Source organism: Leuciscus leuciscus (assembly GCF_965113295.1).
Source record: "Leuciscus leuciscus genome assembly, chromosome: 15".
Lineage (NCBI taxonomy): Eukaryota > Metazoa > Chordata > Actinopteri > Cypriniformes > Leuciscidae > Leuciscus > Leuciscus leuciscus.
In genome coordinates, this window is record NC_138739.1 from 35,169,315 (window position 1) to 35,183,048 (window position 13,734).

The following is a 13,734-nucleotide window of genomic DNA, read 5'->3' on the forward strand; positions in this document are numbered from 1 at the left end:
CCAATTCTGTTGTTATATAGGCTAATGAATAACCAAATGTCCATCCGTTCCGAAAAAGTAGTTCCAACACTTGGATGATTTAGACAACTATACACACATTTTTGTATTGCAGAATGAATATTTCTGCTTTTCAAGCCTTCAGAATGTCTTTCCCCATAGCCTTCTATTGTAAGCGCATTACCGTAACCATGACTTTTATTCATTTTGACATGCCGAGGGACAAGATGCCACAAATGCCGACGACAGTGTTTTGAACTTGTTTTGAACCCGGAACATATATGCAAGTTTCTGTGTATTTTTAGAAAGCCTGATATGGATTGTATACTTCATATATTTGCAGTTGGCATCCCACATCCCTATATTCACTGGAGAGCGATATGAAGCGAATGACTCATTTTTCTATATTCTTGATCTGAGATCCCTTGGGAGGGAAGGAGGGATGAAGAATCAGAGGAAGGAGGGCTGGAGTGGGTGTTGTGGAGAAAGGCAAAGGCAACAGACGAGTGACATCTCTTAGCTGGAGGTTTTCTCCCCTCCTCTGAGGCAGAATCTAAAAATATCGTAACCTAGTGCCTTCATTAGACCAGACAGGGCTCTCCATACACACTCACACACTCTTCGCCCCACAACGTGCAATACAGTTTGACCAAACACAACATACATCGACCATTACCTACATGAGATGAAGAGAAAAGGATGGTTGCTCGTCTGCATGTCCTTGCTATGACTCACCGTGTGTGTGATAAGCGCGTGGGCGCACACATGTGTGTTTATGTGCGAGTGTGTCTGGATGTGTTACTGGGTGACGATAACATTCTTCAAGACGAGTTTGGTGGGTCTGACAAACTGTGAAACTCTCGAATGTGTGTCACAGAGAAAAACATTAATTACGCTGTGACAGGCTGTGTGTGTGGTGATTTCAAACCAGTAGGGAATAATATTGAATAACTGGAGTGGGTTCATTTTTGAACACTCTTAAGAAAAGCATGTATGAATAAGGCACAATTTTGAATTACTCACTGCATTGTGTTGCGTTTCAGGTTTGAAGGAATTGTCCGTAAGCTTAACAGAAATGATATTGGTAATTTTATGCTACATCGACATTATCTGTGTTTCTACTGAATTTTGTCTTACAGTGTATCCTTGCTTTAAAAAACTATATATTTAACACACACACACACACACACACACACACACACACACACACACACACACACACACACACACACACACACACACACACACACACACACACACACACACACACACACACACACACACACACACACACACACACACACACACAAAACACCTTTTGCCAGGTGTTTGCATTACTGTCCATTTACCATAACTAGAAATTTCTGTATGGCAAACTAAGCTTGATCAATGATTTTAATTCAAACAAAATGTATGTATATATATTTTGTAAGAGGATCTTTTGGGCTTGAGATGAGTAATTTATTTATTTGTTATTCCTCCATTTATTTATTCATACTGTATGTTTTACATTACATTAACTCATCAAACTAATTCAAGCCATTTCAACTTGAACTGAAGCTAGTTTTAGCTGAGAACTTAAGTTGAGGTAGTTACTTTAGAGAACTTAACTTTTTAAGTTGCAATAGGTGGGATTATTTTGTACAGTCCCCATTCAGCTAAATAACTCTATTTGTGTTCAAGAGAATAAAAATCAGGTGTAAAACAAGGTTTTTAAATCAGTTTATTTTTAATTTTAATTATGAACTCTTCCTTTAATAAATGAAAATCGTAAGTCAAATGGACCCACTTAAAATAGCATTTTTAGTGCAGTTTGTGGTGCTCAAGTCGTGTATGATTATATAACCGTATTATTGTTTTGGTGCTAATTAATATCACAGGACAGCACTGTCTGAAAATGCCAGATGAACAGTTTCGGTGCAGACAGACCCGTTGAGTGGGAGGATTGCTGGTGAAGTGCTAAAATCTGCCATCTTATTAAAACAAGTATGATTACAATGAGTCAACCACTTAAAAGTAAATACCAAACCTGAGTCACACAAGCTATATGAGTAAAGCACCACTGGAACAATGAAGCGGGGTGTTTGAGACCTGATAGGCCTGTCGTATACACAAGTACCCCCCTCATTTATAGAGAATTTATGTATTTTTACAATATATGTTTGACCACACTGTGTTTGCAGGATTTGAATAATTCTTCTGGAAGAAACATGCCGATGACTCATGAGACTGTCGAAACGCAAACACACACACACACACACACACACACACACACACACACACACACACACACACACACACACACACACACACACACACACACACACACACACACACACACTTAAAAACACATCCACAGCCTATTTGAAGATTCGTTTCTCTGAAACAAAGGGTGACGTACGATAACGCTTGAGATATTCAAATCTCAAAAATGCCAAGGGGAAGTTGTATTAATAGTATTGCATATAATACCAAACATATATCAGATATAAATCTGTACAATAATTGATCATAATTTGTTTGTAGCAACCATACGTTAACTAGTAGGCTATTTGTGGTAAACCATATAAACACCTTGAATGATTTTTGCTGTGCAGAAACAGAAACTGATGATACTGTAGATTTTGATAAAGGATATCTGTGAATTCCCGTCATTTTATTAACGCTTCCTAATTTTTAAATGTCGAGAACAAATGTTGATGATCCAGTTTTGGCATTTGATTTGAGGAGTTTCAATGACAGTCTCTGTCCTCACACACAATGAGGCAGAAACAACCTTCGTTTCTCCCTCAGTATCGCTTTCAAGATCAAAATGGGGATGTGGATATGAAAACTAACCACGAACACCCTCTCTCACAGTCCAGAAACGGCTGCCGGCAGCCGATGGGGGTTGGTTTGGTGCGTCAGGCACAGATGTGTGCCCATGTGAATTTATTTCTGGTCAGATTCTGTGACACTGCACCTGTGTTACTTCCCTTTAAAAGAAAGAATCCTGTATATATGACAGTATAAAAATTACAGAAACATTACAACATGCAGTCAATGGGTGCCCTGAACTCTTGTTACGTAATTTGTATAAGTTTCGGAACAATACTCTTCAAATATAGGGGTTATTGTAGTCTTTTTTTATTTCTTTAAGGTCATACTAAATGTATATATATATATATATATTGTTTTTGCATGTGTTCATACTTTCTTTGTATGTCATCCTGGCCTAAAATTATATCTGCACAATTTGGCATGTTTCATTGCATTATCACAAATAAAACAACTGACTCCAAGCAAAAACGCAATATGCTTACAAAATCACTTTTGGCCACTACTGTATCGTTACTGCTCGTTAGCGCAAATATCTAATCAGCCAATCACATGCCAGCAACTCAGTGCATATATGCGTGCGGACATGGTCAAGACGATCTGCTGAAGTTCAAACTGAGCATCAGAATGGAGAAGAAAGGTGATTTAAATGACTGAATGTGGCCTGGTTGTTGATGCCAGACGGGCTGGTGTGAGTATTTCAGAAACTGCTGATCTACTGGGATTTTCATGCACAACCATCTCTAGGGTTTACAGAGAATGTTCACAATAAGAGTGAATATAAATATCCAGTGGGTGGCAGTTCTGTGGGTGAAAATGCCTTGTTGATGCCAGAGGTCAGAGGAAAATGACCAGACTGGTTCTGCTGATAGAAAGGCAACATTAAAGGAACACTCCACCATTTTTTGAAATAGGGCTTATTCATCTTCTTTCCTACATTTAGATAGGTGGGCAAATGCATTTTTGTCTCAGTGCATGCATTGTTTTAGTTTGACAGGGTCGGCGCTAGCTTAGCTTAGCTTAATGAATGAAATCCTTTGTTGCCAGCTAGCATGTCCTGAGTAAGAAGGTGAATAAGCCCTATTTAAAAAAACGGTGGAGTGTTCCTTTAACTCAAATAACCACTTGTTACAACTGAGGACTGCAGAAGAGCGTCTCTGAATGAACAACATGTCAAACCTTAAGGCATACAGGCTACAGCAGCAGAAGACACACACCTAGATGCTCTGAGAAGAGGAAACTGAGGATACAATGCACAAACTCACCAAAACTAGACAATGAAAGATTGGAAAAACGTTGCCTGGTCTGATGAGTGTTGATTTCTGCTGCAACATTCAGATGGTAGAGTCAGAGTATGGCGTAAACAACATGAAAGCATGGATCCATCCTGGCTTGTATCAACGGTTCAGGCTGCTGCTGGTGGTGTAATCAAGTTTCAAGTTTTCAAGTTTGGTTTATTTATAGCACCATTAAAACAGCAGCAGCTGACCAATGTGCTTTACAACATCGGATTGAATAAACTCACCAGAGGTGTAATGATGTGTGGGATATTTTCTTGGCACACTTTGGGCCTCTTAGTACCAACTGAGCATCGTTTAAACACCACAGTCTACCTGAGTATTGTTGCAGACCATGTCCATCGCTTTATGACCATAGTGTATCATCTTCTGATGGATACTTCCAGCAGGATAATGTCACAAAGCTCAACCTCAAAAACCTCAAACTGGCTTCTTGAACACGACAATGAGTTCACTGAACTCAAACGGCCTCCACTGTCTCCAGAATCCAATAGAGCAGCTTTGGGATGTGCTGGAACGGGAGATTAACATCACGGATGAGCAGCCGACAAATCTTCAGCAGCTGCGTGATGGTATCATGTTATTATAGACCAGAATCAATATGGTTTCCAGCACCTTGTTGAATCTGTGCCATGAAGAATTAAGGAAGTTCTGAAGGCAAAAAGGGGTCCAACCCGATACTAGCACGGTGTACCTAATAAAGTGGCCAGTGAGTGTATAATAAACAGAATATTTGTTTATTTGGATGCCCTATAGGTACTCGTCCTGGGCTCCCAAAAAAATTTAAAATACAAACCTACATTAATCAACAGCAATAAAATTCAAGTCAATAAAACACATATAAGTGTCAGGGTTATGTTTAGGTTTCATTATGTTTTGGTTTCGTTTTCATTGTTCCCTGTCACTTTTTTCCTGTCACTTTTTTCCTGAGTTCTTGTAACATGTTTATACTGATGTGGATTCGTTTCTAATTTGGTTACCCTGCGATTCTGAGCATTATTGTTAACAAACTGTTTGTGTTGAGTTCTCTGTCGTCGTGCCCTTGTGCAGCCACAGATGTCTGACAATGAATATACTGAATTAAATAACTATCATTATAGTTTCTTAAAGTATGTATATATATATATATATATATATATATATTAGTGTTGTTATATTGATTAATCACGATTAATTGCATCTAACATAAAAGTTTGTAAATACACACACATACACATATATATGTATTATATATATATATACACACATTTTTCACTATTCATACATTTTAGTTTCAGATGTCTATAATGTTGCTACATTGACATATAAATGAATCGCTTTAATTCAAGTGAAACTAATTCTTTAATATGACTAAATCCTCCTGATTGCATTGTGTTACAACAATGAAAGTACTTTCAGAAGCTCTGTACACTTCACTTTCAGTGTGTTTTACCATTGGGCAACTGACTGAGGACGGTTTGTGCATGCAAGTTCATGTAGCGAACAGCGGGATGATTCGGAGCTAGTGGGGGAGCCGTTTCCTGTGGGCCGTTTCCTCTTCCTGTCTCTCTGAGTGACAAAGACCAGGGGGGCAGGGGGGCAGGGGGAGGGGGGGAGGTTTTGGCTCTTCCTGTTTAACAGGAAATGGGAACAGCTCTCAGCAGATCTAGACTGGCAACGAGGGGCTGCTATGCGAAACCAGGCATCAGAAACAATGCACATCCTCAAGGCATGTAAACAACGCTGGCCCATCCCATACCTCGAGGACTCAATAAAAACAGAGATCATTTTAACTGTACATGACATGCTACTGGTCATGTCACACTTTGTGGATATCTTGCACAAAATAGGTTGCGTGATTATAAAAGGGGGAGTCCACCCACACTTTCCATTAAGAGTGAGAATGAAACCAGCGTGGCGTAAAAACCCCCATTCCACTGCATGGCTGCGCAGGGTGGGGCTGAGGTGTGTCTGTGAGTGGTTATTACTAATGAACCACTGACTAATCTTCTCATCTGTTGCTCGAAGTGTGTGTGTGTGTGTGTGTGATGTGGAAAGCTTGTACTCAGCTGTCTGCTTCTCTGACAAAGCTGTGACATGTTAGGACATGTTCCTAATACTGCAGTTGTTGTAGGCTAATTGAAGTCAAATGTTATGCCAGCGTTCAAATACTTTGGCAACATAAGCACATCTTTGAAAAACAAATTAATTTTGAACGTTTAGCTAATGTTCATATGAAGTTATGAAAACATTATTTCTGAATGTTCCTTGAATGTTCAAAATATACAGTTTTTTGGCTTTTAGTATGATTATGTTAGGTTAGCCTTACTGTTATCTGTAAGCTAGTGTGCGAATGACGAAATTCGCATTGATAAGATTATATATAAGCATTCAAAACTGCAGTCTCTCACTTCCGCCAATATGGATCAATGATTTTGATGACATCACTCTGACTCCACTTTGTCACGATACACAAAGCGCATCATATGATCGAGTCGCCACAGAACAGAAAACGTATCGGACCCATTTGTATTGTGCACAGAATGCTAGCGATAAAGGGGGAGATTAGAAGGAAACTGCGGCTTTACTGAGCTCAACAGCTCTGTGGCCGAGCTGTGATATAAACTAAACGCTATTGGCTATTTTTAAAAAGGGGAGGAGCTGATCGATACGTCCCACCCTGTCTTCCTGTTTCAGTGGAAATGACATCAACACATTGAATAATGCTGCCTGTTTAAAGGCTCTTCAGTGGGCCTTTAATGTCTTTCTTGGTTATGCAAACATTAGGGAAACATTCCATTAGCCTATATAATTTTGCAAACATTGTGGGAACGTTATTTTTGATTTTTTTTTTTACATTCTGAAACAAGCATTAACATAAAAAAAAAATGTTAGACGAGCGTCCAACTAAAACACGATGTATAAATAATGTTTTTGGCCCAACGGTTTGAGAACATTATTAAAGACCAGATAACTTACAGTATGAACGAACGTTCTTTTAACGTTATTTGAAGAAAGTTTGTTCATAGCTTTGAGAAAACCTTGCCAGAATGTTGCCTGTTAGGTTGGATCTTCAGAGGGCGTTGTTAGGAGGTGATTTTAGTGATTTTAGCATGCTACTATGGATGTTAGGGTGTTCTGGATAGTGCTATGGTGTATTGGCTGGTTAAAAGAGCAAAAGAGTCCCCCAGCAACACCACCCTGCCAGGGAAGGAAACGCAAGAGAGACGGCTCGGCTCTGGAGCCCACTGTTTATGCAGCAGCATCCTGCCCATCGCCCCGCTACCCACCGAGAACACGTACACACACACACACACACGAGTAATCACACGCAATAGCCCCTCACTACCTCCACACACTAGCGTTGCAGTGAATAATCTGCTTCCTGTTGCCTGACAGCACACATTGACGCAATAGCGCGCAAACACACACACAGTTTTCTCATTTAAAAGATAAAAAGAGCAACATGAAGAGACAAATCAAGGAGATAAACAAAAATTACTTTAGAAAAGTGCAGTGGTTGGCTTAGCAGTTGCGTTCACAATATGATTTCATATCAAGCTCGCTATCACTGTTCATAAAAGTGGCAAAAAGGTTGATATGTTTCTCTGAAACGTTTATGCTGCTGACAAACCGCAGACTGACATGTTTAGAAGGGCGCCACATTGATTCATTTTGACGTCTGTCCATTGTTGTTACATTGAGCTACAAAGGACCCTGACCCATTGTGTGTGGGTCCGTTCGCACTGTGGCGTCATCAAGGTTTCTCCTCCCATCCAGTATTTGTGTATCCGAACACGTTGTCCTGCATGAGTGACTCTGCTCTCTCTCTGAGCTGACTTGCTGTCTACTAGCTTCAGCACTTCTAAGGCAGCATTGTAACGGAAATGGAATATGAAAAGTGAATTGGAACACTCTACATCAGGGCCGACCCCATATAGGTCACTGATGATACATACATAAGTGATTCAAATAATAATAATGATAATAATAAATTAATGAAAACGTAAAACTGACAAAAATGTGTGCAAGATATTGAAACGTTTCTTATATAATTTTTTTGTGTGTTGTATTTTTTAGTACATTCATTTATACATATAATAATTAATTTATATATTTTTTATATTATAGCTGCTTAATTTTATAACATTAAAAATTAATAATATGTTACTTAATAATATATTTTTTTAAATATATATTTTTAGAATATGTTTGAGATGTTATATTTTAATGAAAGGACACTATTTAAATAATTTTTATAGTATTTATTTATTTGTTTAATAATAATTAATTTGTCACACCGCAGTGCTATTTTAACAAACTGCAAAACTAAAAGCTTATTAAAAATGGTGAAAGAATTAGAGCACTTAAAATCAGTTTTAATTTAGTATTATTTTTATACTATTATAGTATTTTATTAATATTTTGAATTGGCTTTTAGTTTAGTATTTTAGCATAATTTTAGTTTAATTTTAATCATTTGCTTTTGTCATTGTCATCATATATATATATATATATATATATATATATATATATATATTTCTGTTTAGCTTTAATTTTTTTATTCCAGTTTTAGTTTTAGTCATTTGAATTATCTTCACTCGGAATTTCATTTCGTTAAGTTGCCAACGCAACATTCAAATTTTCATTTAAGTTTTTTAAGTTTAAGTTTTTCATCTAATATTTATGTTTTATTTTATTTCAGCTTTATTTAAATTATTTCTAATAGTTTTTGTTTTAACAGCCCTGCCTAAAATACACAGTTTACCATATATTTACCATATACATATATACATATATATATACACGCCATATATTAATCTAAAATCTTGACTTGTATGGATGTATGGATGTTATTTGTCAACTATCCAAGTACTTCATTAAATTAACTATATTTTTAATCAACATTTCTCTTGCGTCATCCGCCATCTTGATTTTTTTCACTGAATATGTCGCAATGTATTCTGGGATTGCTGTCTCCATGTTGATGCGAAGCTGCTTTAAAATACCGGTCAAAACGAGGTATCTTAATCTTGATGTGAAGCTGCTTATTGTGTCGAGAGCACCGATGATGCCTTAAAATGCTGGCAGCTCCTGGAACAAAGCCAGCGTATTTGTGAGTCACACTGTGTGCCTGTATTCTCCAGGTAAAACACTTCAAAAGCATCAGTACCTGGATGTGAGGTGAATAATGGAGAATCAAAACACACACACTTTCTCACACAGTATGGCTAAACGTCAATGAAAGGGCCTCTGTTTTCATGGTCCCGCTTGCCGATCAAACGGTTACGTGTGTTGTGGACATGTGTCAATTTTCTAAAATGATGACGCACACCCCATAACAGCATTGTGTCATCTCATAAAGTGTTATATGTGTGTGTGTTTGAGAGACAGAGAGAGAGAGAGAGAGCTGCAATGTGGGACGGCTAGTGATTGAAATGAGCGAAATGCTGACGTACTTCAAATTTGGACCAATGGTCTAGTTAAAACTACAGAAAAACATCAATTTCCAGTCAGTTTGATGAGGCTTTTTTCCCCCAGATACATAAACAAATATGTACGCAACAAGAATGATTCACAAAGACATACTACACACACAAATACACAAACCCACTTTCTAGAAGATTACCGTGAAATTGGCATGGAAATTGAAGCGAGTGTGATGACAACAAGAGAACTGATTTGACGACAGCAATTACAGAGGCATTAAAGGACAACACACAAACACACACACACACACACACATAAGCGCTGACCCAAAACTTAGTGAGCTGCTTTGCTGTGAAAGTGGGGCTAGTAAAGCTATAGTCAGTTCATATTCATAACGCTTCTACTTGAGACTTGACAGTTGATTTCAGTGGAGTTTGACGTTAGCATGTTGCTAAGCTAGCTAACAGCGTGATATTCTAATAAGTATAAAAATACACAGCACACACAAATTTCTAATTAAATCAGACTTTCTGAGAATCTCTGGAGATGTGATATAAAATCTGTGATGAAAGCACCCACTATAGCGATACCCTCCAAAGTTACGACCCATGTGTTCAAGAGAACAAAATCGTCACTTACTTAGAAATTGGTGCAAATCTTTTTTATTTGCATTTTTAGAATAAATGCGCATCTTGGCGTTTCCATCCAATTTTTTTTTTTTTATGCAAAATCCCACAATTTGCATAAAAGCAGTTGAATGCACTTCCTGTTGGTCGAATTGAGAGGAAAGTGAGTAAAATAAGACAGAAAAACAAGCAAAACAATTATTTCAACAGAAATTTGCATGATTTATGCAAAATATCCCGCTCACATTGCGTTTTCCCTAGCTGTCAGGCCATTACACTGGTTATTTGGGATTTCTTCTGAATAAAAATGAGTCAGCGGGGGAGGGCGAAGAGATGGAGGAGATAAAAATGTAGCATTTTTCAAAAGTACAGTATATAAAGTATCATTCATTTTACTTTTGCTGATGATTAAGATGTTTTCTGTAACCCATGTTACTCTGGACAACATCACTATTAACATTAGCATTAACTGTAAAGGTATCACTTAAAAATAAAGGTTCTTTATAGTGGATAGTTCTTCAATGGTTCTTCTAAGGCACCGCTGCGAAAACCTCCCTATAGGAACCTTTATTTATAATAGTGTAAATGATGACAGACTCTTTCATTTTTTAGTGAACCTGTGGACCTGAACCTCTGATTGGTGTAGAAGATGGGACAGCTCACACTGATTCCCTGAAGCGTTTCAGATGTGTGTGTGTGTGTGTGTGTGTGTGTGTGTGTGTGTGTGTGTGTGTGTGTGTGTGTGTGTGTGTGTGTGTGTGTGTGTGTGTGTGTGTGTGTGTGTGTGTGTGTGTGTGTTGGCAGTATCATGGCACAGCCTGTTGTGAGAGATGAGCTCGATGAGTCTATATCCTGTTGGACTGTAATGACTCAACACCGAGTTCCACACCAAACATTTTCTGATCCTTTATGTATCTATCATTCATTCATCATCGTAATATCAAAAAACGACGGGCTATAATAAGATATTTTAAAAAGTATCTTTGTATTTCTGATTACAAAACAATTATCTTACATCCAGTCCCTGCTGCTTTCTACACAGTGCATTCAAGGCATATATTTGTCATGTTTTCTGGGAATCAGACCAGGATCTTGCTATTGCTAACCTCATCTGCTAGTGGTTGAGCTACAAAAAGGGTTGCAATCATGCTAAATTGGTAAAACATTGCTTGAAATAATAACAAAAATAGTTCAAATCTTATGTGTTTCTTACGTACATACGTATGTATTTTAGCTATTTATTTTTTCTAATAAAATTGACCCATGTTGAAATCCATTTCTTGATCCAAAAAAATCTGTCAATCATGTGTTGTCCTTGAGACAAGATTTTTTTATATTGATGTTCACCCATTTGTAACCATTTGGGAGAAAAAAACAGCTGAAATATCACAGAAAGATGAATATATTAAAGATACTGTATATGCTTTTACTTTAACCATTATTACTTTAACCATTACTGTAGTGGTTTAGAAAAGTAACTGTAAATTGGCCAGTAAATTACTGTAATATACATTGCATCATTGGGTAATATGACTTGACATGAAATGGAAGTTGTGAAATGCCAAGTCGGAAATCGATTACTTCCCTACTATATAGTATGCAAAAAACAGTACGCCAACAGAGTAGTGTGTAAGAATACACAGTATTCGGAAAAACAGCAGACAAAAAGTCTCCGGATGATCTTCTACTTCTGGCGAGATTCTGAAATGTGCATTTGATGGACACTTTACTATCCCATGAGGCCACGGGAGAGGATTTAAGAATGGAAATGAAGCGACTGACGCTTGTAGGTCACATGACAGTAACAACATGGCGGATGTAGTATGTCCAAATTTCATTCATACTACCCATATTCATACTATGTAGAATAGCGTTTCTCTCAGGGGCATTGAGTTGTTCTAGTTTGTTTAAGGCATGTACCGGTAAATCCCAAATATCTAAGAGATACAAACAATTTACGGTTGTAAAGTATTATATACTTCCCTATTGTATATCTGAGTGAAACAGCATCTTGGACAAGAAAAATTTAGGACGGGACTTGATTTTGTCCATGGGAAATTGATGGGATGGTTGTGTTGATTGTTTTGATTGACAATTTGGTGTAACAGGAAACCATTTTGTTGTCATGTGACCCTCATGGCCGAGTATCAAGGTCACGGTTACACCACTTGACATAGTCACTAAATCCAAATTTTAGTTTAAAACCAGCAACATTGGCATCAATGTTTTTCAAAAACAAACATGAAGAAGTTTTTGAGTTTGAATTGGAAAATATTTCAAATTTTGACATATCTATTTTGTCCTTTAAAGGAAGCCGTCTGCACTGTTACTGGATCCCAGAAAGGGCTATTTTTCACAGACACGACACGTCATGTTCTGCATCACATGGACAGAGAAATATGATGGACGGGAAATGTGTCTGTGAGGTTTTTTTTGCATTCAACGCACAAACCAGCCTCACACATAAACGGAGGTGCCATTTGACGTCACAAACTGAGACAGGAGTCAGCATATTCATGTTGTAAAAAAAACACTAAAAAAACACCTCGTTCGCTTCTCTTGCTGTTTTTCCAGTTAATCAGGGACATCTTGCTAATGTGTGAAGAAACAGTGTGACTGAAACCTACACCCAGTCTCGGCACAGCGTTCTTAGACCAAAAGAGAGAGGAACGTCTTTAGCTTTGTGTGAATGTGTTTGTTTGGATCTGTAGAATGGGATTTGTGACTGTCACCCATCTGTCCCATTACGCAGCACACAGGAAGTGACCTGTTTGCTTCATCATTACTCACAAACACACACACACACAAACTGCCATTACTCACCTGATACAGTCTGATACAGCAGCACAGATTGTACCTTGTACTGTATTTGTACACTTTCTGTCACCAAAAACCATTTGTGCTTCAAAATAATAATAATAAAAAAAACTGCAACTGTTTTAGGACTGTTAAGTCCATGTCTGTTAGCTTTGAGGCTATAACAAATATGTGACTGAACTCCTAAAAGTTATTGGTGAATCTCACAAATTCTATATTTTGCTTAAAGATTTTTTATTTTTTTTGCATAATGACATTATTAAAAACAAGCAAACTCTTTGTTATTACTGTAAAAAAAAAATATGAGATGGGGAAAAATGGGGATCATACATCTATTAATCTCACCAACTGATTTATTTGATGAACTGTAATATGTGAAATATTATTGGAAATTAAAAATAACTTTTATATTTGAATATATTTTTAAAACTGTAATTTATTCCTGTGATCAAAGCTGAATTTCCAGCATCATTACTCCAGTCTTCAGTGTCACATGATCAATTACAGAAATCATTCTGATATGAGGATTTGCTGCTCAAGAAAAATTTCTGATTTTTATTTTTGAATAATGCTTTTTAGTTTTTTTAGTGATACATTTTTTCAGGCTTCTTTGATGAACAGAACATTTGAGAAGAACAGTGTTTATTTAAAATAGAAATCTTCCGTAACATTATAAATGTCCTTACTGTCACTTTTGATCAATTTAATGTGTCCTTGCTCAATAAAAGTGCTAATTTCTTAAAAAAAAAAATTTTTTTACTGAAATTAAA